The sequence below is a fragment of the Mirounga angustirostris genome, unplaced genomic scaffold (assembly GCF_029215605.1).
Source record: "Mirounga angustirostris isolate CCGP_5_RB_7025 unplaced genomic scaffold, mMirAng1.0.hap1 SCAF_2, whole genome shotgun sequence".
Lineage (NCBI taxonomy): Eukaryota > Metazoa > Chordata > Mammalia > Carnivora > Phocidae > Mirounga > Mirounga angustirostris.
In genome coordinates this window covers 3,770,266-3,796,193 of record NW_026991710.1, presented here as the reverse complement: position 1 = coordinate 3,796,193, position 25,928 = coordinate 3,770,266, and the positions used below count along the sequence as shown (strand labels likewise).

The 25,928-nt window shown below is 54.5% G+C and overlaps 1 protein-coding gene across 1 annotated transcript in view; it reads left to right on the top strand.

Moving 5' to 3' along the window:
- The window catches only part of SORCS2 (sortilin related VPS10 domain containing receptor 2), a 451,696-nt gene that overhangs the window by 346,720 nt on the left and 79,048 nt on the right, over positions 1–25,928 (top strand). The gene's annotated exons all lie outside the window — the stretch shown is intronic.

Below are 25,928 nucleotides of genomic sequence, written 5' to 3'. Positions count from 1 at the left end.
AGCAGAGCATCCCTGGGGAGAGATGAGGGGGCGGGCCGGGGCCAGGTTGCTGCGGGAGGGCGGTCTTTGCTCTGGTGCTCACACATCAATCTCAGAACCCTGGGGAGAGCCGGGGAAGGTATCCCGACTGTTTAAATGTAGGCGGGTTTTTGTGAGAACTTTCTTTAATTAGTTTCTAACCTGATTGCATGTTGTACTAGGTTCCGTTTTCCGCTGTGACAAATTAATACCAAGTGGGTGGCTTAGACCAACAGGAATCTGTTCTCTTACAGTTCTGGGGTCAGCCGTCTGAAATGGGTCTCACTGGGCTGGAATCCAGGTGTCTGCGGGCCTGCGCCCTCCTGCCGGCGCCACGGGAGAGTGTGCTCGTGGCTCCTTCCGCCTCTGCACAGCCTGTCCTTGTGACTCAGGCCCTCTGCTTGCCTCGCCACACCCCCCTGCCACACTCTGACCTTCCCACCTCCCTCTTGTAAGGACCCTGGATTACAGGAGGCCCACCAGATAAGCCAGGGTCATTTCCCATCCCAGGATCTATAATTCCTCACAACTGCAAAATGCCTTTGGCCGTGTAAGGTGAGATATCCGCAGGTACTGAGGATCAGCACATGGACATCGTTGGAGGGCATTATTCTGCCACCTACAGGTGCTCAAGCAACGTGGCCTGCTGAGTCCTTTAAATCAGTAGAAACGGGCTTTTTGACAGAGTGCACGGTGTATTATCCCGAGCGTTCCCGAAGCACCTGGAAAAGCTGTGTGTTCTCCAGCTCTCTGTTGGTTAGAATGCTGCAGGTGTATCCTTGGATCGGGCTCGTTAAAACTGTGGTTCCAATCTTCTATATTCTTACTGACTTTGTCTGCTTGGCTAGTGTCGAGAAAGGCGTGTTAGGATTTCTACACTGAGTGTGGATTTGTGAATTTTTTGCTTGAAATTCTGTCAACTTGTGGGTTGTTTTGAGGCTTATTCTCTTACAAGATGAGAACATTTTATCATCAAATTAGTGAACTTTCACCCATCTAACATTGATTTTGTGTGTGCGTGTGTGTGTGTACTTTTCTCTTCTTCCCAGGGACAAGGTAAAGATGGGCAGGTTTCCTTCTACACTGTGGATTTATCTTGAGTTCACACTTATACCAACCATGTGGGTCTCTGAGCCCCAGCTTTAGGCAGAAGTCTTCTTATTATAAACTTCCTTTCTTGGCTTTGTCCCCTGACCCCCAGCTCTCATGCAGCCATCAAAATAGAGATCCAAGATCTCCTGTTGTATTGGGATCCACTTTAGCCATGAGTAACATAAAAACCCAAATCAGAGTGGCTTAGTTAAGATAGACGTTTATTAGCTTCTTTCTTTCATATGGGCCACAAGTCTGAGGTGGTCAGTGCAGGGCTGAGGGTTTTTTATGCTTTAGTCGATGTGGCTTCCATTTCCAGGGGCCTCATAGTGCAGAATGGCTGCTGCTGTACCAGGCATTGTGTGCATATTCCAGTTATTAGGAAGGATGAAAGGGGTAAAGAACAATGTGCTTTCATTTCTAGGACACTTCCCCGGTTCTTCACACAATACTTCTGCTCACATTCTTGGGCCAAATTTAGTTACACGAGTTTCAGGGGAGTTCCAGGGGAGTCTGGAAAGTATAGGCTGTATTCTGTAGGGTCACATGGCCAGCTGAAAATTGAGCGTTCTGTTATTAGGAAGGAGAGGAGGATGGCCCCTGGGGGACCCCGGCAGGATGCGGTGGAGGCGCTGAAGGCAGCTGACTGGAAGCTGGCTCCCTGCTCTCCATCTCCATGACCTCATTGGGTTTTGACCCCAAAAGATTCCTGTTTCCTTAACAGCTCAACGATGCACGTTCAAATATTTTAAGATACATTTAATCAAGTTCTATTGTGGCTTCTGCGGAAAGGATTTCAATGTCACTGAGTGTACCGTCCTGCCAGTAAAAGGGAGTCTCCCCAGGCGGACTTTTCTGGATAATGTGCTATTTCACACCTGCCTCAGTTCTCCCATTCAGTTCCAGTCCTTGTGCGTTTGGCAGCGCACGTGCTGCCCGATGTTGGTCCTGGTGGGGCCTAAGTCAGGGTGGGGGTGGGGCAGGGGGCACTGCTGGGAGGGGGGGGGAGGCTGCTGTGCCTGGGAGATCAGGCAGTGGAACAACCTGGAAAGCCCACGCACAATTCTCTGGGTGGTGGTCTCGGTGGGGATGGTCTGGGGACCTGCCGGGCCATGGATGCAGAAGGGACACACGTGGGGCCCCCCGGGCTGGACAGAAGGACCTGCTAACTCAGGCAAGCTGCGTGAGGCGCTCCTTCCCACCGCGGAATGAGTTGCTCTTTATGACCTGAGAGGCTCGGGTCCGTTTAGCCAGGGATAATATCCGTTCAAACCCATGTGACTGTGGATTGCATTTTCTAAAATTATTTATTAAGCGATTGTCTCTGTCGCCTTGAGACACCAGTGATTGTAATTCAAGCATTGAAAGGGTCTCCTAGCTTTCTGGCATCTCACTCTGACCCCTCGCTCTTGGCTTTTTGCTGGGTCTGGTTTCTTCTCAGACCTGGAAGATTCATTTTCCCGGGTGGAATTTTCCAGAGTGCCTCTTCTGCACCTTTCTGCTGGACCTGGCCCCTTCGTGTCCACCCCCGGCCCTGGCCTCCTGCACAAGGTCATATTACATGGCCGTGTCACTAGGACGGTGAGAGCAAAGCCATTGGTGATGACCCCCAGTGTGGCCTTCACTGGCACATGAATGTCTGCAGTCATACTGTCCGCTAAATGTCATGGGGGCCCCTGGGGCTGTTGGGGATCCCTGGACTGTATTCCTGAACAAACGGGGTGGGGCTGGGGCTGTTTTTGGCCCCTCGTGAATCACACATTTCCTACTGAGCTTTTCCTTTGAAAGATCGTTGAGCTTAGAGCCCCAGACCCCCAAGACCAGAATCAGTCTTCCTGCCACCTGGTCACTGACAGAAAGCCCTGCTGAGAGCTTCTTTTTGACATTTTAATTGACCATGTGGTGCAGCCGCAGACGCAGGCTGCCATCCTCAAAACCCAGCTCTCTGTGTTTCTGGGATCATTATGTGTCTTTTGTTGACTTTTCTACAATGGAAAGAAAAATTTTGTCCAACATTTGAACTTTTGGATTTGAGGCAGGTACTCCTTGTGTGCCTTTATGGAGACGTGCTCTGATCTGGAGGCAGGGGTCACTTGGAGGAATTCTGTCCCTCCTCCCCACTCAGCCCCATGTCACTCGTCCTCCACGAAGCCCTCTGTGAACCACAGCTCCATCCTCCTGCCCCTCCGGCCTTAGTACCAAGCACTTCCTGGACGCCAGGCATTACAGAGGCTGGCTGGTGTCATCCTTAACGACAGCTGCGTGGGCCAAGAATCCCAGCCCCGTCTCACTGACAAAATCGGGGCTTGAAGAAGGAAGTGACTTTTCCCCCAGGCAACCGCATCACAGGTGGATTTGAGATTTCCACGGAGTCCCTTTGGCCCTACTCTGGGCCACCCTGTGTCACCAGGATTTGGGAGCATATGGGATTTCAAGGCGATGTAGGTCCCCATGCTCAATTAGGGGTCAAGGCTTGAGCCTGCCCACTCCTGGGCGCAGACAGAGAAGACCAGGCAGGAGCCCTTGCCCCCTTGGCCAGCAACCCTGGGCCCTAATCCAGCCTCCAGGACCAGACCTGACCACATCCCCACCCTGCCTCAAGCCCAGTGGACTTGCCCCTTCCCAGCTTCCCCCTTTTCCCCACACCTGGGCAGGAGCTGGCCTCTGAGGTCCTCCAATGCCCTCTCCCAGGACAATCTGTCCTTTATCTGAAGGTGGCTCCTTCCTACTCTGGGGGTACTGAAGTGTCCTTTCTTGGGGCACCTGGATGGCTCAGTCGGTTAAGCATCTGACTCTTGATTTTGGCTCAGGTCATGATCTCAGGTTCATGAGATTGAGCCCTGCATCAGGCTCCACACTCAGTGGGGAATTGGTTTGAGAATCTCTCCCTCTAACCCCTCCCCCTGCTCGTGTGTGTGTGTGTGTGTGTGTGTGCTCTCTCTCTCTCTCTCTCCAATAAATAAAATAAAATATCCTTTCTTCTATGAATTGGTGGCTGAGGATAGTAGTTTTCTTTTAATAACATCCCTTGGAAAACTAAGAGACTACATACAGCCTGGTGGGCCCCACTTTGATGTTCTTGTAAATTGTGATGGTGGCCCGTGGGGGCTGGAAGCTGGGCAGAATTCCTCTGGCCCTCCAGCCCTGCGTGGGCACCTTCACCCTGGCAGGCCACCTTCACGCTTGTGGGGCCTGCCCACCTCGCCCTCTCCCCTGCTCCCCCTGGAGAGGTCTTCCACATTCCACTCAGCTCCCACCCCCTCCAGGAACCCTGTCTGATGGCGCCCTGCAGGCTTAGATACTCCTCCTCTGGGCTCTGTCCCACAGGCCCCGGGGCTTCTTCTTTATGTCCTTTCCCCACTTTGTCATCAAGGGCTTTTCCTCTTCTGTACCCCGAGCTTCCGGAGGGCAGGAACCGTGTCCTGCTGTGGGTCCTTGGTCCAGGGCCGCGTATAAATGACCAGCATGCAGGCTTCAGGACCCGAGCAGCGCTGAGAATGGGTGTGGGCTCCAGGGCATGGGCTGGGGGCTGGTCAAGTCACCCCCCACTCCTGTCCACTCAGGACAAGCTTTGGGAGGTGGATGGGGCCGAGCCGGCGTGAGGGGCTCTGCCGGTCAGCCTCTGGCTGACTGTGTCTTCTGCGCATCCGCAGCCGGCGCCCTCCGCACCCCGCCAGCCAGTTTGGGCAGACGCTGCCGGCTCTGAGCACAAAGGCGATCTGTCTCTCGCTTTGTACTTTATTTTTGGCTAATGCAACTTGGCATCTTATTTTCCTTCATTATTTGGCAATTGTGCTCGAGGCGATCAGCTCCAGTAAATTTGTGACCATAATCATCTGCGGGCCTGTTTTTCAATCTGAGGCCGATGACTAGCCCACTAATGCCCTCTCCCCGACTGCCTCCTCGGGGCCCCAGACTAATTATTGCAAGACGTGCTAAGTGAAGTTCAGTGTTGGGGACTGTTCTGGAAATCCTTCCAGCTCTGAAATTGCAGGACATCAAATGTATTCAGAAGATGCAGTTAGCTGTGGTCGGTGGGGATTGCAGGAGAGGGGGCCTTACAGGTCAAGGACACTGCCCCCCGCCTCAGCCCTGCATGTGTGTGTGTGTGTGGGGGTGTAATGGTGCACGCCATGCCCACTTGCCCCAGGCAGCCGCTCCGTGCTCCCATGAGCCTCCGGAAGCGTTCAGGCCTAGCAGGGTCCAGCGCCACTGGTCCCACCGAGGCCCCCCGTGAGGAGACGCGATGCGTCAGGACGTGGCTGTGCTGGGACTGGCAAAGCCCCGGGGAGAGAGCCCCTGCCTGGTCCTGAGGGAGGGGTGCGGGGAGCGGGAAGCGGGGAGGGGTGTGAGCAGCTAACCCCAGGTGCGCAGGACTTGGTGCCGTGGGAGGGGGAGGTTCGGATGTGCTCTTTTGTTTCTGTTCCTGGCGTTCATAAAGATTTCCAGCGGCCCGCCCACAGGCCCCCGCCCCCCGGACCTGTGCACACACCTGGGTGCGGGAGCAACGGGGGGTGGTGCGCCCACCGGCCCCAGAATTCGGTTAGACAGTGTGCTCTCGGCACTCAGCACAGCACCCAGCAGCAGTAGGGGCCCACTGCGGGCAGCTGCCTGAGATAGAGACCCTGAGCTCCTTGGCACCTTGCCCCGTGGCACCTGCCATGGCACCTGCCACGTAACTGGTGCTCCGTGGCATTTGGTGGAGCGTGGCCTGAAGCCAGAAGCTCGGAAGTCAGCAAAACCTGGAGGAGCGTGGGCCTCGGAGCTATCGACCCGTGGGGGCTGGGGGGTGCCCTCGTGGGAGGTCCCTTGCCACTGTTGAGCCCCTCCAGAAATCCGACACGAGCGCCCAGCTGTGCCTGCCTGGGGGCGTGCGGGACGTTTCTCCCCTGCCCTCCGCCGCTGCGCGACTCACACGCTCACGTGCACGTTTGGAGCAGAGACGCCACCGCCCTGACCATGCGGCTCGCGGACGTCCATGAGGCTTCACCCGCACGTGCCACTGCTGTTTGTCTATAAACTGCCATGGCCGCACTTGGCTCCATGGCAGAGTGGCGTGGTTAGGACCAGGGCCCGTGGCCTGTGGGCTAACAGGTTGACTCTGCTCTTTTCAGAGCAAGGTTGCCAAGCCTGGTCCCCCGAGGAGACAGGTGAGGCAGGAGCAGGGGTCCCACTTGCCGCAGGCTCTGGGTTCTGCTTTTTTTTTTTTTTTTTAAGATTTATTCATTTATTTAAGTGAGAGAGAGAGAGCACGTGCAAGCAGGGAGAGGGCCAGAGGGAGAGGGAGAGAGAATCTCCAGCAGACTCCCTGCTGAGCGTGGAGCCTGGCTCGGGGCTCGATCCCATGACCCTGAGATCATGACCTGAGCTGAAATCAAGAGTTGGATGCTTAACCCACTGAGCCCCCCCAGGTGCCCTTGGGCTCTACTCTTTGTTCTGCCCTTCATTTGTCACGTCGGGAGCACATGCAGAACAGAAGGGCACATGGGGATGGGATGTGCTTGGCTTTGCACCCCGGGAGGAGCCCGGGGTGTGGGGGCGTGGGGTGCCGGCGCCGGAGGGCTGCCAGGCTGCTGTCTAGAGCCCAGAGGGAGCCTGGCTGGAGGAGCATTGGCTAGATTGTGGAGTTTTGTTATAACACAATGAGGTCACCCGGACAGGACAGAATAGGGATCCAAGATGGTTTCTTAGAGGCCTTGGGGTGAATGTAGGGTGGCTCAGGCCTGGGAGGGAGGAGAGGGCGTGGAGACAGGGATGAGGCAGGGGTGAGACGCCTCTCCTCCTGCGCATCCCTAGGGCCACAGAGTGATGTCTTCCTGCGGCCCTGTACCCTGTCTGAGGCCAGTGTGGGGGCAGGGGGAGTTGACTGGCCCGTGTCCATCTCTCCAACGAAAGGCCTCTGCCTGAGCCCCTCAGTGTTCCCAGCAGGTGCTTGCACGTGGGGAGGAGGTTGTCATTTGCAGCCCACGGGAGGTCCTAAGAGCCAGGCCTGCTGTGCTGTCCTCGTCCTCCCTCTTTTGACTGGGTGGAATGTTCAGGTCCCTGCAGGAACCCTCCCCCTGCCCCCTGCTGCCAACCCACACCTCGGCTCTCCATCAAGGGCCCGGTGTGCTGGGAGAAAGTGCTATCAGTAATAACCCTTCACATCGCTACAGCGATTTCCAATTTGCCGTGTACTTTCACATCCATTATACCATTTAAACCCGCGCCACGGGTAGCTGCCAGGACGAGGGAGATAATACAAGCTAAGCTCTGGTACAGAGCCTGCCCCACAGTCGACACCTGCAAGAAAACACAACTATAACTTGAGGGGTGGGGAGAGGGAGGGGAGGCAGGGGAGGGGGCAGCTGTTCTCCAAGCTGGGCTAGGACCAAGGCCTCAGGCCAGTGCCCCCTGCACCTGAGGGCAAGGCTCTTCCTCCGCACGCCTCCCTCCCAGAGAGGAGCCACAGGTCCCAGGGCCAGCCAGGCTTGGAGACATTGCGGCCACTACGCTCTGAGGGGGAGCCTAACATTCTGGGCAGAAGGAGTGTTTGTCAAATACATAACAAGCACTGGGGATCCCAGGCATGGTCAGCTGCCTGAAAAATAGACCTTTATTCCACACAAAGGATTAAAATGTATCAACTGGTGCCTCCTCTGTGTGTGTGCGTGTGTGCAAGGGGACTTCTAAGATGACCTGAATAACCCGATGAATAAGACAGAGAAGAGAGGATGGCAACAAAAGAGGCAGTGGACAGCTGCTCCAGGGGGCCACTGAGTCCAGTCATCTCTGTGCTGTCCCTTGGAGGCTTATGTCCCCACTCACAGTAGGGTGGGAAGTCACATCCACCAACTAAGGGACAGTCTATCCCCAATATACACATAACTCCGAGGTTAGCCTCAGAGAAGGGGGCCCACTAAAGACCAAAGGAGCACATGTATCCCACACGTTTTGCCAGACATGACTCTTAGGAAAACTGCTTGTGGAAATATCCCAGGCCCTGGAAAATGGGAGTCCTTCCAATTCCACCGCTGTTCCTTGATTTCCTACTGCAAGCTGCTGCTCAGCACCTAGATGTGAGGCCCTGGATGGTGGGTCTGGATCCTGCCAGCCTGGAATTTGCAATTCATCCATCCGCTCAACCACTCAACCCATCCCTCTTTCCATCCATCCATTCATCACCCACCCATCCTTCTCTCTATCATCCATGTATCCATCCATCCATCCATCCATCCATCCATGCATTCATCATCCATCCATCCATGCATCCATCATCCATCCATCCATCCATCATCCATCCATCCATCCATCCATGCATCCATCATCCATCCATCCATCTATTCATGCATCCATCATCCATCCATCCATCCATCCATGCATGCATGCATGCATCCATCCATCCATCTGTTCATGCATCCATCATCCATCCATCCATCCATCCATCCATCCATCCATCCATCCATCCATGCATCCATCATCTGTCCATCCATCATCCATCCATGTATCTATTCATCCATCCATGTATCCATCCATCCATGTATCCATGCATCCACCCATGTATCCATCCATCCACTCATCCATCCATCTACTCACTCTCACCCACTCAATACTGATTTATCAGAGATTTATCTGAAATTGCTGTACGTTCTGGGAATGCAGCAGTGAGCAAGAGAGACAAGGACGCACCCATGTGGGGCTTAAAATCAGGGCCACCACACATCATTGGGCAGGCTGTGCACTGCACAAGGGCACTTCACTGTGGGTGAATGGGGTTAAAATCTACTTGCCAGGCTATGAACTCCGAAGTGAGCTATCTTGGCCTGGAGGAAAGGGAATCTTTTTCCAGGTATAAAGACGCTAACCATTCCTCAAGGAACATGCCCTGGGGGCTACTTCCACCTTTTAAAATGTGCCTAAAGTCCTTGGTCAGGCAATAATGCCATATTGCATCCTGGGCAATCTCAGAGGGAGGGTGTTATATCTCCCTGCCCCTTCTCAGTCCCAATACCCCCCGACTCCTAACATATCAGTCAAGTGTCCTTGTGCCCCCCAATGTTACTTTTCCAGCACCTGAAATAACTTTCTCCTAAAATAATGTTCCCAACTAACTCATTCTTCCTTCAAGGACACCTCCTCCAGGAAGTCCTCCTTAACTCCCCTAGGGAGGCTCGGTGACTCCTCTGAGCTGCCACAGATCCAAAGAATTTTCCTCCATCTTGGTGCTTACCACTGAGGCAATGAAGGGCCACTGCTGGCCTCAGGGCTGGCCAGAGGTGAGCAACAGGCCTATATCATCCACCTAGTGGCTTGAGTCCTTGACAGGGTTGCCAGATTGAGCAAAAACAAAACACACTTAGTTAAATTTAAATTTCATATACACGATAAATTATTTTCAGTATATCACAAATATGGCATCCTTATACTAAAAATATGCAACATAGGGGAAATACTAAAAGCTTACTTATCAGAAATTCAGATTTAGAATAGGCATCCTGTGTTTTCTGTCAACCTTTGCTTCGGCTGGACTCCAGCCTCCAGGAGGAGGCCTGGAGCAGAATGAGGTCGAACATGCTGGATGACCCCAGGACCACTGTGTCACATCCCTGCCCCACAATGACAGCCCCAGCTACAGAACAGCCTTCATCTGGAGGCTTCCTTGACTCTCCCCATCCAGGCTGGGTGGGATGCACACACACTCACATGCGCACATGCACACTCACAGCCCGCAGCCCTCGCCATCCCTCCAACCCAGCCAGGCTGCCCTGTGCATCGTCCGTCACCCTCAGCACCATGAACCCCAACAAGGCTCCTGCCTGGGTCAGGTCCCGAGGGAGCCCCATCTCTGTGAGTTGGTTAGGTCCCACCAAGCCAAAAAGTGAGTTGGAGAAAGTAGCCTCAGCCCTGGATAGATTTTTCTTCTGCCTAATTATAAAATCCATTGCAGTAGAAATCACAAAACAGAACAACTTGGCTATTATAGGGACATGCTTTATACTCAAAACTTAAAGAGCTTGTTTTAAAAACTGACTGTAAAACCACTTAATTACTTGGTTTTAAAGCCAGCCATGTGGAAATTATGTCCCCTTGATGTACATTTTGGAGGTGATTTCTGGCAAAGAGAGCTCCACAGTGGAGCATATCGTGCCAGGCTCCTGGGGCTGCCTTATGAGTCTGCAGCCCCGTGCGCTCCCTGAGCTGCCCTCACGGCCACTCTGAGCCTCGCAGAGTCCCAGAATAAACAGTTGGTCGCCCCTAAAGATGAGGAGCCCAGGGCCCAGCCATTGGGCTCTTCTGGTGCCTGCCAGGCAGCTCCCATAAGAGTGAGGCTAGGACCAAGTTCTGAATGTTTTGACTACAAATCTTATCATCTTTCACCATTCCTACCTACCATCCATCTATCCACCCACCCACCCAAGTGGCACCCAGTGGCACCCAAGTGCCATTTATCTGTATATTTAGCTGTCTGTTGATTGTCCCATCCATACATACACCTGCCTACCCACCCATATATCCATCTATACATACATATTTCCATATTTCCTTCCTTCCTTCCCTCCTTCCTTCCCTCCCTTCCTTCCTTCCTTCCTGCCTTCCTGCCTTCCTTCCTTTCTGCCTTCCTTCCATTCAACAAGCCTTATAGAGCTCCTCATATGCCAAGTTTCTGGGCAAGCAGGGAGATGGGGTAGGAATAGAACACATTTCCCTGAGGAATGTGTGAGCTCACAGCACACTTAGATCACAAACCACTTAGATCACAAACTTGCTCTCCTGAGGTGGAGTAAGTTCTAAAATGGAGGTGTGTATAAGCTTCAACGGAACTACGATGGGGGATTGGTCACCATAATGCAGCAGGGAGGGTTTCATACAAGGGGACATTTGGGTTGGCTTTTGAAGGATGTACAGGTGTTGACCATGTGTAAGAGGGAAGGGTATTCCAAGCAACACTTCTGGTTCTGAAGTTCAAGGTCAAGAACCTGGAGCTCAAAATCTGGCCCCACCCTCCCTGGCTGTGTTTCTGGGGATGAGTCTTTTAAGCTCAGTTTCCTTACCTGTAAGAGGGGGAGAATTATGCTTACTCTGTGTTGCCCGCTGTCCTTCCGTTCTGTCTCACCTTCTCAGCTGGGACTTTCCCTCTGGGGTTCATAGCTGTGAGGGTGGGATGTTCACCAATCCCTGGTTGTCCCCCTCTCCTCATGACCCTAGCCAGTCCCATAGCTTCACATACCACGACACACCCCAGTTAACCTGCCAGCCCTGCTGTCACCCTCAACTCCACACTCTGGTCTCCTGCTGTCCCCGAGACACCGGGAAGTCATTACTAAAGGGCATCTCAGACGCATCATGCTGCATCAGATCTCTCCAGAGGGAGGCACCACGCCCAGGCAGGCTGAAAGCCTAGAGGTCACCCTTGACCCCACATCAAGGGCACCAGCCAGTTCTGTGCTGCTACATCCCAAGCACTCCACCCTTGTGCCCAATCAGCACCCCGGTCCAGCCACCCCACGTCCTCATGGTACGTCCCAGCAGGTACTTCTCTTCAAATAGCCTAGAAGCCTTCTGGCCAGCAAAACCTGCCCTGGACTGGCCACCTCTTCAGTCCGTGCCCAGGGACAGGAGGGAAAGTCTCCTGTGGGGAGGGCCTCCTGTCCTGGTGTCGGTGTTAGCCAGCCAGAAGTCCCAGCTCAGGCCCCGGGGGTGTGGACTGTGGAGAGGTGACTCTCCCCGCTTGGACACTAGTGTCCCCAACAATAAAGTAAGGCATTTGGACTCGGTGACTGCCCTCCCTGCTCCACGTCCTGATGAGGAACCATCTGGTGCGCTCTCCTTGCTTGCTCTCCTAAGGGGCATCTAGAAGCTCTGCCAAGAACAAGTGTCAGTCTGCTACTCATGTCCCATAATGTGCTTGTGTTAGGGGCACTTTTAGGATCGTAATAGTGTGTGTGTGTGTGTGTGACGTGTGTGTGATTTAAAGCACCTCAGGATATTGCACCATGAGAAGTGGTCTTGGCCCGGATTTTGTCAGCCCTCCCCCCACCAGGCCCAGACACGTCGTTCCCCCCCACTTTGGAAGCAGAGCTGCATCTGTAGGAGTCTCTCACCAGCTCCTGGTCCTCTTCCTCCTCTTCTGTGTCCTGGGCTGGGGAACCCCTGGGCATTTCTCAACCCTGGTACCTCTTTTCCTGCTAAAAGTTTTGCTCCTGCTGGAGAAGAACAATACAGGGTCACCTGCTTGCCCAGATCAACCCCCTCCCACAACATCACTATTGATTGTTTTCCTTGGTCTTAAAAATAGGGCATAAATGGCCCTTGTTTTTGCTGAGAACAGAGTTTTGCTTTATTACATGGCGTGGCTCACTGTGTGGCTGCTAGTCTCCAATGGACCAAGGTGTTCACAGTGGGTCCTCATCCTTTCCCACAGTGCACACTATGGACTCCTACCTGCCATGTCCAGACCCTGGGGACACGGAGTGGCCGAGACAGCCAGAGCCCCTGCTCTTCAGGAGCTTCCCGCTGCCTGGGGAGATGGCTGCTTGGAGAAAATGAAGCAGCCTGAGGTCAGGTGCCCCAGAAGCAGAGCCTGAGGCAAGGATTTGGTGCAGCTGATGTGCTGAGGGTAAACACTCAGGAGGAACCTGAGGGAAGAAGCAGCCGAGGAAGGACGTGCTCTCAGGCAGACTCAGACCTAGGCCTGATCTGCAGCAAGTTCAGGAGCACAAACCAGAGTTGCCCTCTTTGAGGCAAGGAGGCCAGCCTACCCCACCCCCATGGAGCACTGACCATGGACCACCAGGGGAGGGTATAACTTCCTGGGTGAGGGGCTCCTGTCAGCTGAGGGCAATTTTCTGGGAAAGGGGTCAGCTGTGAGATGTTGGTGGTCGGCGCCGACGGTAGAAGGGGCTGGTACTCACCACAATTTCAGCCTTGAGGCAAAGGCACCCCCAACCTGGCGTGTGTTACAGGTGCTTGATGCTGCTGATGAAGCTGGGCTCGTCTTGGTTTCTGTAGGTTGGCTTGCAGATTGGCAGAAAAGTTATTTGCTCTCTTCTTACAGATTGGACATGGCAGGCCTGAGGGTCGGTAAGCGGAAAGACCTGGACTGAGGGTCCCACGGCAGGGGTCTCTTCCTCACTGCTTTGCTGCCGTCTCCCACCTGGGCAGGCAGGCAGATCAGTCTCCCCGGCTCTCCTGCTTCTCGCTCCCGGGGATTCCAGACCGTCCTGAGGGGCCCACTTCCGGCCGTCCCTCCCCTGTCTCCCTGTCTGCCACCCCCCTCATTAATTCACCACCAAGAGGCAGTAGCCAGCAGAGAGGGGGTGGTGCCTGGCTGTGAATAAGATGGGCACAGAGATCGGGGTCTCATCCAGCTCTGGCTGCATGAGGTGGGGGCTCCCGGGTCCTTGGTGACCCTCAGGCATGTCCCATATTGGGTGCAGTTCTGTCTGCCCTGGGCAGTGTGGCCAGGCCTGGAAGGGGTGTGGGCAGGCTGCCCAGCCCAGACCCAGCCCGTGGGCTGCACTTGGTTAACAGGAGCAACAGAAGCAGGGATTTTTCCTTGGTCTCCAGAAGCCTTCCTTTGACCCTGTTGCCTCTCATTTGCAAAACACAGGGTGTGCGTGTGTGCGTGTGTGTGTGTGTGTGTTGAGGGGGGTGGTGATTGGATAAAATCAAAGGTGGTGAAATATGTTCTTTAACATCAAATCCTTTTGCCAAACAATCTTATATAGAAACCCAATCAATACATCAGATCAAAGAAAGCCTGCACTAGAGCCTGTCCATCGCAAGCTTGGCCTCCTACGTGCTGACAGACTTTTGGGCAGGGTGTTCACCTCTCAGCAAAGCGGGGGTAACCACAGAAGAGCCTCTTGGGAGGAGCCAGTGAGTGAACACGCACAGAGCACTCAGAGCAGCGTCTGCCCTCTGTGAGCGCCCCCCGAACGCACGGTATTCCTATTACTGTTGTTTCTGTTCGTTATTGTTACTACCACGGTCAATGTCATTGCCGTGATGACCGGCTGGCCTGGTGAGTTCTGCACACGCTCACATCTGCACACGGTCACAGCAATCTGTGCGTTATTAATCAGTACATCAGGGACGGTGTGGGAGTTTAATGGCATTCTGGTCTGAGTAGGGTCCAGAAATACCCCTGTCCTGTCCCAGGTGCAGCCCCTCACCCAGGTCGGCTCCCAAGGGGGACAGAGCCGCCATCGAGGAAAGCCAGGGACCACCACCAGTGCTCCTCACCAGACTGCAGGGGCCGCTTCAACCTGAGGCTTGGTAGAAGAGAGAGGCCAGAGGGAGGAGCGGGGGAAGGGGGGGTGGTACCCCCACTCCTTCTCCAAGGGTGGGATCCAGGCTCCAGGGACCACTGAACTGAGTCAAGGTCACACTGCTGTATGCGCATGACCAGAAGTCAGTGGAGGTCTGCCAGATTCCAAAGCCCTTTTTTCTGTGCCTTGCAGAGTTGAGCTTGTTATAAAGAAAAATCTGATGCTGTCTGTGAGGTAGGGAGCCCCTCGTCACTAGAGGTATCCAAGGGACACTGTTTCAGCAATGCCAGTATCAGAAGTGTGCTGGCCTGGCTGGCACCAGCTGAAGCCCTGCAACTTGGCCAGCCACCTATTTCTGGGTGTCACTGTCTTGAGTGACAGGAGACGGCTGGACCTGCCTCCCTCCACCTCTCCAGGTCTGGAGCCCCACCTTCTCCTTGGTCTGTGCCTGTGGGAAGGGGGACGGCCAGGCCTCCACTGTGAGTGCTGTGGGGGTGGGGTCCTGGGAGCCTGCATGCTGGGTGCTTGTCCATACTTCTCCATCTGGAAACATCCACACTGATGGTCTACACTGGAAACCAGAGCCTCGGTTCACATCGGTCTCCATGTGACCACCGAGAGCCCTCGGGAAATCCCTACTCCAGAGCTCTTTCCCCAAGAACTTTAATTAAATCATCATTCATTTTTGGTGGAAGGATGAGAAGGAATTGACAGAGGAGACTACTCGTCTCTCCCATTATCGCTGTGTGTTTGTTCAGCTCCCCACCACTTAGGAGGCGTCTGTGCCAACCCTAGGGCTACTCCCTGACCCTAAGGAGTAGACGCCACAGGACTCACTGGTGACTGATGGCACGTGGCTAAGAAGACAGAAAGAAGGGATGGAAAAGCCCTTACCATCCTTCACACCATCCTTCCCTAGGGACACCAGTGCCTCACCTTTGACGGTCAGTGATGCTTGGGGACACCAGTCCCCCACCATTGATGGTCAGTGATGCTCGGGGACACCAGTGCCCCATTTTGACAGTCAGTGATGCTTGGGGACACCAGTCCCTCACTTTGATGGTCAGTGATGCCCGGGGACACTAGTCCCCCACTTTGATGGTCAGTGATGCCCGGGGACACCAGTCCCCCACTTTGACGGTCAGTGATGCTTGGGGATACCAGTCCCCCACTTTGACGGTCAGTGATGCCCGGGGACACCAGTCCCCCACTTTGATGGTCAGTGATGCCCGGGGACACCAGTCCCCCACTTTGACAGTCAGTGATGCCTGGGGACACCAGTCCCCCACTTTGACGGTCAGTGATGCCCGGGGACACCAGCCCCCCGCCTTTGATGATCAGTGATGCCCGGGGGCCCTTGTCCCCCGCCTTGACAGTTAGTAGCACTGCCACTGGCCGGTGGCTTCCCTGGCAATGTCCTCTCTGGTCCTCACCTCACCTTCCTGCTCACTCCTCAGTCTCCACAGGCTCTTCTCCAGCACCGAGAGGCACCAGGCCCATTTGGTTTACTGCTTTCCTCTCAGTACTGCAGGCAAGAGCCAGGCACTCCTCCAGACTCCCATCTGCCTCACCCAGTGGACATCCAGTCCTGCTACCTCCACCGTCTTTACATCTGCAGCCCTCTCCTCTGCCATGGCCTCCTCATCCTCCTGCTGGATCTGGCCCGTCTCACTCTCTCTTTGGCCTTGCCAGTACCTCCTAGACAAACCCCCAAATTGTTAAATGGTTGGGCCCTCGTTAGGGCTCATGATTGTCTGTTTATGTGTGTCTTTGGTCACGGTGTCACCACAAGACTGTGGGCTTCATGAAGCCAGGGACAATGAGGCTGCCCCCACTCTGTCCCCAGCACGAGCTGACATGGGTTCCGTGGACGCCCGAGTGAACAGTGACGGGAAAAGCACTCTGCACCCCTTACCCCTCTCTGCAGGTGCAAGGAAGAGCCTGGACACCTTGGCGGTAGCCTGTCTCCAGCTCACCACCCGCGTGTGGTTACTGCCCTCCCTGGGTATTCTTGCTTCATCCATCAACAGGGGCCGCAATAGTAAATACCTCATTGGAGGGTTGTTCAACTATGTATAGAGCATTCAGTGTAGTGCCCGGTATACAGTAAGTGCTCAATACATGCTATGTACGAGCATGTTACGACCCATGCTGTTATCTACTCTATATAACGCAGGAGCGTTTCAATCAGGTGAGCCGTGATTCAAGGTGATGTCAGCTACGAGACCTTGCCGGGGCTTGCCAGGAGAGAATTCGGGTTCCTCACCGAGCTGAGGCCTGTCTGCTCCCTCCTTACTTGCTTCTGTGACCACCGAATGTCAACAGTCCTCACACTGATGACCGTGGCCTTGACCACCCGCTGTAGACATGGGTTCATGTCAGACATTCACCTCCAGGGAAGGTGAGGAGAGTGACGGCTAGTTGACTCTCATGTGACGTTTTCACCCACCTGACCAGCGCATGCAATACTATCTTGGTCTCTGTTCTCAAATGTTTCGAGAGAAAGCCTCCAGAGATCCCACAGTTACTTCCGAAAGCCACCATCTTTCCTCGGGAGGCTGCCGGGTCGCCGCTGAAGAGGCGTGGCAGATACTGACATAACATCCTCTAGCTGCTGTTCAATTAGGGGGCAGATGAATGAGCAAATTGTTCACAGATCTAATCGTACATAGTTAATGCAGCCGTCCTGATAAAAGACAATCTTTCAGAACCAGTCACGCCAGAGAATTAGCCGTCTGCCACACTCCGCCCCAGCAAGCAGGCTTTTAGCTTTGTCTGCAAAATATCTTCAGACAGCCAAACAAAACACAATTAGACCATGTTCACTCCAAAGCCTCGGTGTGAGCCCCTTTAGAGAACAGAGCTCATCAATAATTATGGGGGAGGGGCCGCGGGGGCCTCTCATTTCACAAATGTGGCAGACAAGATTATTAATAGATGAAGTCTATAAAATAGTGGTGATGAGCTATTTTTTATGGCCTGAAATATGTTTGCCTTATCTAGTTACTATCGATCAGACACAAGATATTCCAAGTCAGCCTCTGGCCAAAGGGAAAAGGTTTGCCTCTGTTAAATTTACAAATGTTCTTGGGGACATTTCCTGGCATGTGAGTGATTGTCGGGCCAGTAATTAAGCCCGAGCCAGCGCTTTCCTGACAATCCATTCCATAACTGTGTTTGTGTGGACGTTTTCCTAAATTGTGCTGGATGCCCGTCAGCTCGAGTGTTGACACGGAGGCAGGTGGAGGTGGCCCGAGTGGGGGCTCGGTCCAGGGTCACGGCTCTCAGGCTGTGTGGGCCTGAGCAGGTCCTTTCCCCCTCTTTGCTTCTGGGTGTTGTCTATAAAATAGAGACAGAAACGTCCCCCACCTCATCGCTCTTGTAACAGAAAAATGAGAAGCCATGTGCCGGGGCCAAGTTCAGAGCCACTTTGGGGTCTTAGCAAGACCCCTGGATGCTGATAGGTAAGGGCTGAGAAGTCCCAAGACCTGGGCCAGAGCCTACTGAGCAAACTTTCTGATGAGACAGTGGCTGGAAGTAAGGCCTGCCGTGGGTTGGCCTGAGGAAAAGGGAACGAGGTCAGCTCCTTATAGTGGGTGGAATAGTTCCAGATACTTCTGAGGGTCAGGGCTGGTCCAGAAGCACTTGGGACATCTGAGCAGGGACTGGGAGGCTGACAGCTGATGGGGGAGCTGCAGGCGGGGGTCGGAAGGCTCAGTCCCAGGAGGCGGGGTGGGGGGGGCTCAGAAGGGCTTATCAGCACACACACCACGCCTCCCTCCCTCATCTGTTAAACATTTTCCAGAAATGAGATTTCAGTATATTTGGTCAAGAGTGTTCAGCACCTGTCGGCTGAGCACCTGCCATGTGCCAGGTGGGGGCTTGGGATTCAGCAGTAAGCAAGATGGAGGATGTGTTCCCGATAGCATGGTCTCGGGGGGGGGGGGCAGACAGTCATGGGGGGGGCCACAGAATGTGAAGGGAGGGCATGGGACCTGGTTGGGGAGCATGGAGAGGCTCTGGGACCGATGGCTGATGACACCTTGATTATGTCTAATCCGCTGAACCGTATGCCCAAAGGGTTAAAATGGTAAGTTTTGTGTTATGTATCTTTGCCACAATTAAAAAAATAATACTATAAATGGATGTTTTCAGAGAGTGTTAATAATTGTTTTTAAGACCACAGAGAACATTGGCATCAGGGCCCGTTTAGGTGCATGTCCAGGAAGGGTCCCCCATGCCCCCAGAAGGTGGTCTCTGAGCTGAGGGACTGCCCTGTTGTCAGGAAAGTGCCCCTCAGAGTGGGAGCCCCAACAGGAAGAGCCTGGGGCCAGCAGGGCTGAGTGAGGGAGGGCTGGGGTCTGGGCCTAGGCTACCACCCACGGGAGGTGGGCAGGCAGAGGTGCGGGGCAGGAATCGGGAGGGGGCTCCCCTGTTGGCCTGCAGGCGCTTGCCTCTCCCGCTGCCCCACCCCCTCCTCATGGGCTCCTCTTGGCAGGGCTCCCCATCCCCACCCCAGCTCAGCACTTGGGTCACTCCCTGGACCCCCAGCCCATGTGACTTCCAAATACCTGCCCCCAGTGCAGATTTCCAGGGAGCTGAGCTCACCCCAGATGTCCAACCTCTGCACCCCTTCCTCCACCAGGTGTCCCTCAGGAACCGCTGCCCCAGCATGAGGGTCCAACGGGCCATACCCCTGTCTGCCCTAAGCCAGCTCTTCGTTTCATGCCTTCCCCTCCATCAGCTGGGCCAGAAGCTTGGGCGAGTTCCCAAATTTCCCCATTCTGTTCATTCTGCACCAAACCCACTGAACTCCCGGCTCAGCCATGTGCTGGAATCTGCCCTCTCCTCTGTGACGTCACGGGGCTGTCTCACCCGGATGACCTTCATGGCCTCCACGTCAGCCTCTGGTCTGCCCCAGGCTTCAGCCTACACTGCAGTGGGAGGGAAGACGACCAAGGGCATCTGGGCAAAGAGGGAAGCATTCTAAAGCTGAGCGGAAGTTTGGGGGACTGGAGGCCATTCAGGAGGGCGGGAACTCAGGCCATGTGATGATGAGGTCAGCAGGGTGAGGTCATGGGACAGTGTCGTGAATGCCATCCCCAGGAGCGACACTGAAGGGTTTCCAGTAGGCTTGCGTTTGTGTAAACTCAGATTATCCTTGACTTTTCCAATGATAGATCTTTCTGGTTTAAGAAAGCATAAAATAATGATCAGCCCTTGGGTATTTCTCCAACACCTTCAAATAGTGTACCTGATTTGGGATCTCTGCACAGAAGAGATTACCGCCTCCAATTTAAGGTCCAGGAGAGTGACTCGCCCAAGGTCATGGAACACAGAGATGGCAGAACCACCTCAGAGTCAGGCTCTGTGTCCTGTGACCTCTTCTGTGCTCCTGGTTACCCACACCAAAACCATCGTATGAAGTGATTAGCTCCAACGACTCTGGGTAGCTGATCCAAGTGCGTGCTGAATATCCCAGCAGGATGCATCCATCCACAAGAGTGCGGCTCTGGGCAGGAGAGTTATTTTTGCTCATCATGACTCACACAGACGTGTGTGAGATGCTCTGCACCGCTTCTAATTTAAGACCGGAGGGTGGATGCCGCTGTACTTGTTTGTCTCGGCTGTCTGCCTCTCTTGGCGTCAAAGCCAAGTTTTCTGTGTCCCTCGCTGGGCACATCTGTCTGGCCAGGAAAAGACCAGGTAATTGGGTTTTAAATAGGTAAATGCAGATGACACGGATCCTGGGGGCCGGGGTGGGGACCCTTTTAGGGATAAACTTGGGGAAGGGCAGACTAAAATAAAAAGTCCTCTCCTGGTTGGAGTTCTGAATGGAAGCCAGAGATCTGTTGCACATTCAAAGGGAGCTCTAGCAGAGGCGAGGAATAGTTTCTGGATGCTGTTTGTTTCCCTTTTTAAACTCGGAGCTTTGAGAGCTGTGGTGTTCGAGACTGCCTCGGCCAGGCAGGCTGGGAGGTTGGCACCACCTTTCGGAGGAGAGGAGCCGGGAGCCCTGCAGCAGCAAGTCTTGGCCCAGGGAAGGCGACCTGGCGCTGAGTGGGGTGGGGCCCCACGCGGTTCCCACGGGCGGGGTTGGTTCAGGCGGGCAGGTCCAAACCGGAGTCCAGGCCAGCGGAGATGTGTAGGAGGGTCAGATAAGGGCGTCTGGGCCCCCAGATTCAGGTAGGTCTCCTGACCGGGTGGAGAGGGAGACATGAGTCCCGCGTCAGGATGGCACACGGTCTGCCCTGTCTTCTCGGAGCATCTTCTGCATGTGGCCCGCTCCGACCCATCCCCACCGGGATCCTGCAGTGCATCTCCTGTAGAAACTTCCAGAAGGCTCTTGTCTACTCCACTCCAACCTAGGGGAGGGCTCCCCACCTCGGGTTGCCTGCTTCAGTGTACCCCTCACACCGTTAAACACCTTCCGCTGTCTTCTGTGAGCTCCCCCACCAGCACGGGTCCTGGGGGGCTTGTTTCCCTGCTGGGGTCTGATGTGCGGCTCGATGAGTCAGTTAACGCTTTATAAGAATAAGACCAAGAGTGTGGGCCAAAGGGAAGAAGGAATGGATGAAGATCAGAAAGCCCCCCTGCCCCTCCCTTCACATGGACAGAAGTCCATCCCCAAAGCCCTGGACGGACCTGCAGACCTCCGGCAGCTACTCCTGGTAGCCCTTGAAGGTGGGAGGGTGTCTCTAGACCTCCCAAGTGCATCCCCCCGGGAACCCTGGTGTTTGCTGCTCCTTCATGGGCAGGGGCAGTCGGGTCGCTGGCCATGATGTGTGCTAGGGGTGCGGGCGGGGGATGTCGGGAGAGAGGAGGCCACGGACCCCGGCCGGCCGTGTGACCTTCCACAAGGCACTTGGCCTCTCTGGCCGTGCCCCAGCCCACGCCCCAGAGAGAGAGGGGTCATTCCCCCCGGGGCAGCTTCTCTGCCCTCTGCCCACATCTGTCCTGGGGTCTTACAGTGCAGGGGGCCATACGCTTCCTGTCCCTCGCACCACCACCCATGACCTGCCTCAACAACGTGACCCTGACTCACAGCGGTGCTTGGAGAACTTGTGCGACAATAAACCGAGTCGTTCTGTATGGTGTTCTCCCACATGTTCGGGATGCTCATTGTGTCCCAGGCACCGGGCGAAGTCTGCTACACGCTTTGTGCATTGACTCTTCTGGTCGCCTCTGCAGCGGGGATTCCCCGCCCAGCCCAGAGAGGTGAGGTAACTTTCCCAAGGCTGCACAGCTCACGGCTCGCGGGGGCAACTGAGGCCATGAAGCCCAGCTCTGCGTGCCCCCAGAGCCGGCCTGTCCCTCGCCCCCCTGTGCTTGTGTTGTGACCTTGCCGGACTCCTGGTGCTGTCATCACTGCTCTCCCCACCCTGCGGAGCATCGTCAGAGTGGCTGCCGAGGGGCGCCGTGAGCCACAGAATCCCGGGAAGGATGTGGCGAGGGATGTGGGTGCTCAGAGGCCCAGAGCTGGTGGGCTCAGAGCTGAGAACCAGCAGGAGCTATGGCACAGGGTGCTCGGGGCTCACCAGGGACTTGGACAAAGTACAGATTTCGACCCGGGTGGGGCGGAGGCACCACACTTCCAGAAGCCTCCCTGACGCTGGGGCTCTAGGTCCCTGAGTTTATTAGCTGAGTTGCTTTGGGATGATGGGGGTGGGCTTTAGGGGTGTGCAACCCACACCTAGTGCTTGCTGTAATGGTTGCCTGCGCCGTGTTGAAATTCTTAATTCTTTTTGAGCACGGAGCCCTGCATTTGGGGCCCCGCAGGCTACACGGCCAGTCCTGGGACCCACGCTCAAAGGGGCTGGCCGCTAGTCCTCTGAACCTGTCCCATATTTCTCTCCAACACGTGGCCTCTGATTTCAAAACACCCAGCCTCGTGGGCCCCCGGAACCCAGTGCAGATACCATATGCTGGCCCAGAATAGTATGCAGTAAAAATACACCGTTGGAAATAGTCTGGTTCCCAATTTGGAAGAACAATCTGCCAGCCTCCACTCAGCACGGTGCTAATTGATTTGTTTTCTTTGCTCCAATAATCCTTTCCTTGTCAGCACTTTTTCATCCCCCATCTTTCCTGGCTTACTTGTCCCACTCTGAGGCCTAAAATAGCCCCTGATCCAGATTGCTGGGCCCCCGGCCAGAATGACTTCCTCGGCTTCTTGTTTCTCCACCGTGGTGCCACTGCAGGGGGGCCTTCGCCATCACGGAGGGCTGGGATGGAGAGGCGACCCCATACCCGGAACCCTAATTCTGTGTGGGAGTAGCACCAACACTTGTTTATTGGGACGTGGTACCCAGTCGGTGCCAGGCCCTGTGCTCTCGGCTGGAGGCATGGCCGTGACAAAGACACAGGCCTTGCCTGGAGGGGGAGGCGGACTCCCAAAGAGAACACTAAGAGTGTTGGGCTGGCGCAGATGAATGCACAAGATGCTAGAGGAAGGGGCGGAGGACGTACTGGAATAACTCTGTTGGAGGACATGTATCATGGAGGGCTTCCTGGAGGCGGTGACGTTTGAAATGAGCCTCAGTGGATGAGGAGGTATTTGACAAGCAGATAAAGAGGGGAAGGGCATCCCAACATAAAAACAGGATAAATTCATGCTGGAGGCACCTGCAAAATTAAATGAGAAATATTCAGCTTTGTGGAAGCGGCCCAGAATTGGGGGCTCTGAGCATTTTTAAGAAGCTGCTTTAAGTTCATCACATGTGGATTTTGTATCATTTTGAAATTGTAAACTCTGATTCTGAATTATCTGCGATGAGGTTGGGGTTGTCTTGGTCCCACCGCGCATTCTAGCTAGAGGGAACCGTGCACGGAAAGGCGGTCAAGATGTGAACAGTCTCGGTGAGCTGGAGAAACACAGCAGGGCTCTATATGGCTGACATATGGTGCCTGAGGTGGGGGCGAGAGGTGGGGCAGGGACCCCACCCTCCGGTCATGCTGTCCTGTCTGAATGAAACACCCTCCCCTGGGTCTGCCAGTCAAATTTCCATCCATTTTTCAAGGCTCATCTGGGGGTCACCTCCTCTAGGAAGCCCTCCTTTTGGCCCTTTCCCCCCAGCTCTGCTGCCACAAAGCCGTGTGCACACCTACGTCTTTGCTTGACTCTGTGGTTTTAGTAACTATGGAAGAATGAATGAATGAATGAGTCTTCACTGATGTATGAAGCTCTGAGTAATGGAGAGAAGTGAATGAGATTTGTTATGACGTCCAGTCTCCAGGCTTCTTACATATCCCTAGGAATATTTTCCTCCCAAAGGAGAAGAGTGAACGAGCAATTCCTTTCGGAATCACAGATTGAGATGGACTTATTTATTCATTCATGCGCGCAAGCATTCAGTCAGTATCCCTCAGGCGGGATTAACCCACAGCGCCACGTCAAGCCTGGGCTATATGCTGGCGGAAAAAACAGGAGTTAAGTCGCTATCCTGCACTCAAGGGCACAAGCTACTGGGGGAGGTGGACAAGTCAACAGTTGCAGCCTAAGAACATTTAGAAATTATCATCATGAGAAAGCGTTTTGTTGAGTGATATTTGGGCTTCCCTGGCCGGATGGCCCTGAGGAGCCTGGCGTGTGGGTGGCTGCCCTGGGGTGGGGCACAGAGTCTGGCCTGCGTGTTTGGGCGGATGTCGAGTGCACCAAGCTGTCTCCAGTACGATGTGTGAGAAATCTGGGTGATCTGTTTCATTCCTCCTGATTATCCGGGGAGGCCAGGTGCAGCGCAGAGCAACATTTAGAAATAGAAGCAGGGTGTTATGGCAAGGAGAACGCAGGAGCCAGAAGGAGCCCCCACTAGCCAGAGCTGGAGCATTTGGGCAACGAAATAACAGAACAGCCTTGAATTACAACTCAAAGTCTAACATAAATATGCATGAGTTCATAGTGACGTATGTAAGTGATTGAGTCAGTAAGTGCAGGAGAAGAGACCAGTCTCGCATGCAGAAGAGTTCACGAGAACGCTCGCAGCTCCAAGGCCCTCAAGGAGGGGAGCCGCCCTCCCCACCGCAGGTGTGGGCTGTGCATGGGGCCGTCCTCCGTGGGGACAGCGTGGACGCGGGGAGCAAAGGAGTGCCGTTCCAGTGGGGAGCCCTGACCGGCACCATGCGGCCAGCGAGGCCAGCACCGGGGCTGGAGTCTCCCCTCGATGGTGTGCTCTCTGGACCTGCTGCAGTGAGGAGGGTCCTCACCTCCGTGCCCTTTCTTCCCGAAACCCATGACCTCGGTGTCACCACGAGGAAAGCGTAGATAAGCCAAAATCCAGAGGCAGTCTGCAAAATACGCGACCAGAACTCCTCAACACTGTCAAGGTCAAGAAAAACAAGGCACGTCGGAGAAAGTCACAGCCCAGAAGCCTCAGGGGACGGGACACCTGAATGTCATGTGGGGTCCTGGATGGGGTCCCGGACCGGGAAAAGCCGCTCGTGGGACGTAGCGCGTAGCTCAGACCATACCCACGCGTGGATGCTGGCTCCTTAGCTGTACAAACGGGAGATATCCTAGCCGAGGAATCTGCGCCAGGGGTTATGGGACTCTGTACTATCTTTGCAACTTTTCTGTAAATTTAAAACTCTTCTAAACTACAACATTTATTTAAAATAAGAAAATAAATGACTTCTAACTCCATCATTAAAACCAACCACTATTAACATCCTCCGTGTTTCCTTCCATTCATTTTTTCAAAATTGAGCTGTAATTGACATATAGCGTCACCTGTTTCGGGTGTACGCATCACGATTCGGTATTTGTATTTATGGTGGAATGACCGCCGCCGTACGTCTGGTTACCCTCCGCCACCACACGCCCTTACAGCGATGCTCTCTCGTGATGAGATCGTTCGGGATCCTCTCTCTCAGCAGCGTTCGGACATGCAGTCCAGTGTGTCACCACTCTGGGCACCCTGCAGCCCGTGACCCGCTCACTTTGTATCGGGCAGTTTGGGCCCTTCTGACCCCCTTCACGCCTCACCTACCTGCCGCCGGCACCACCAACCCGTTCTCTGTATCTGTGGGCTCAGGCTTTGCTTTTATTTGGAAGATTCTACCTGTAAGTGCGATCACGGGGTATTTGTCTTTCTCTGACTTCGCTCACTGGGCATGACGCCCTCAAGGTCTGTCCCTGTGGTCACAAATGACGGGGTTTCCTTTTATCTTATGGCTGAATAGTCATCCCTCCACTCTTATTTCTCTGTACCCCCACTGATGCAATCACACTTACTTTATACAGTAACCACTGACAAAATTATCATATGCTTCCTTAGGATTTTACCCACAGAAAATACATAGTTGCTCCTAAGTTTGCACTCGCTACTTTTCATGCGTGGGTAAGCTCCGTTGCCATGAAACATTTCCGGGGAAGGGTTTACATGAAGTGGGCTCCCTGGCCATTCTTGGCCCCTCCACTTCTCCTGTGTGGAAACCACACCCAGAGGGACACCTCCCACACAGCCTCCTCTACCTTCCGGGAGCATGGCTGCCGAGGGTCAGGCTCTGGGGGCGCCCTGCCCTTCTCCTCCAGACCCTGAATTGGCTGGCATGGGCAGGATCCGTGCTGGA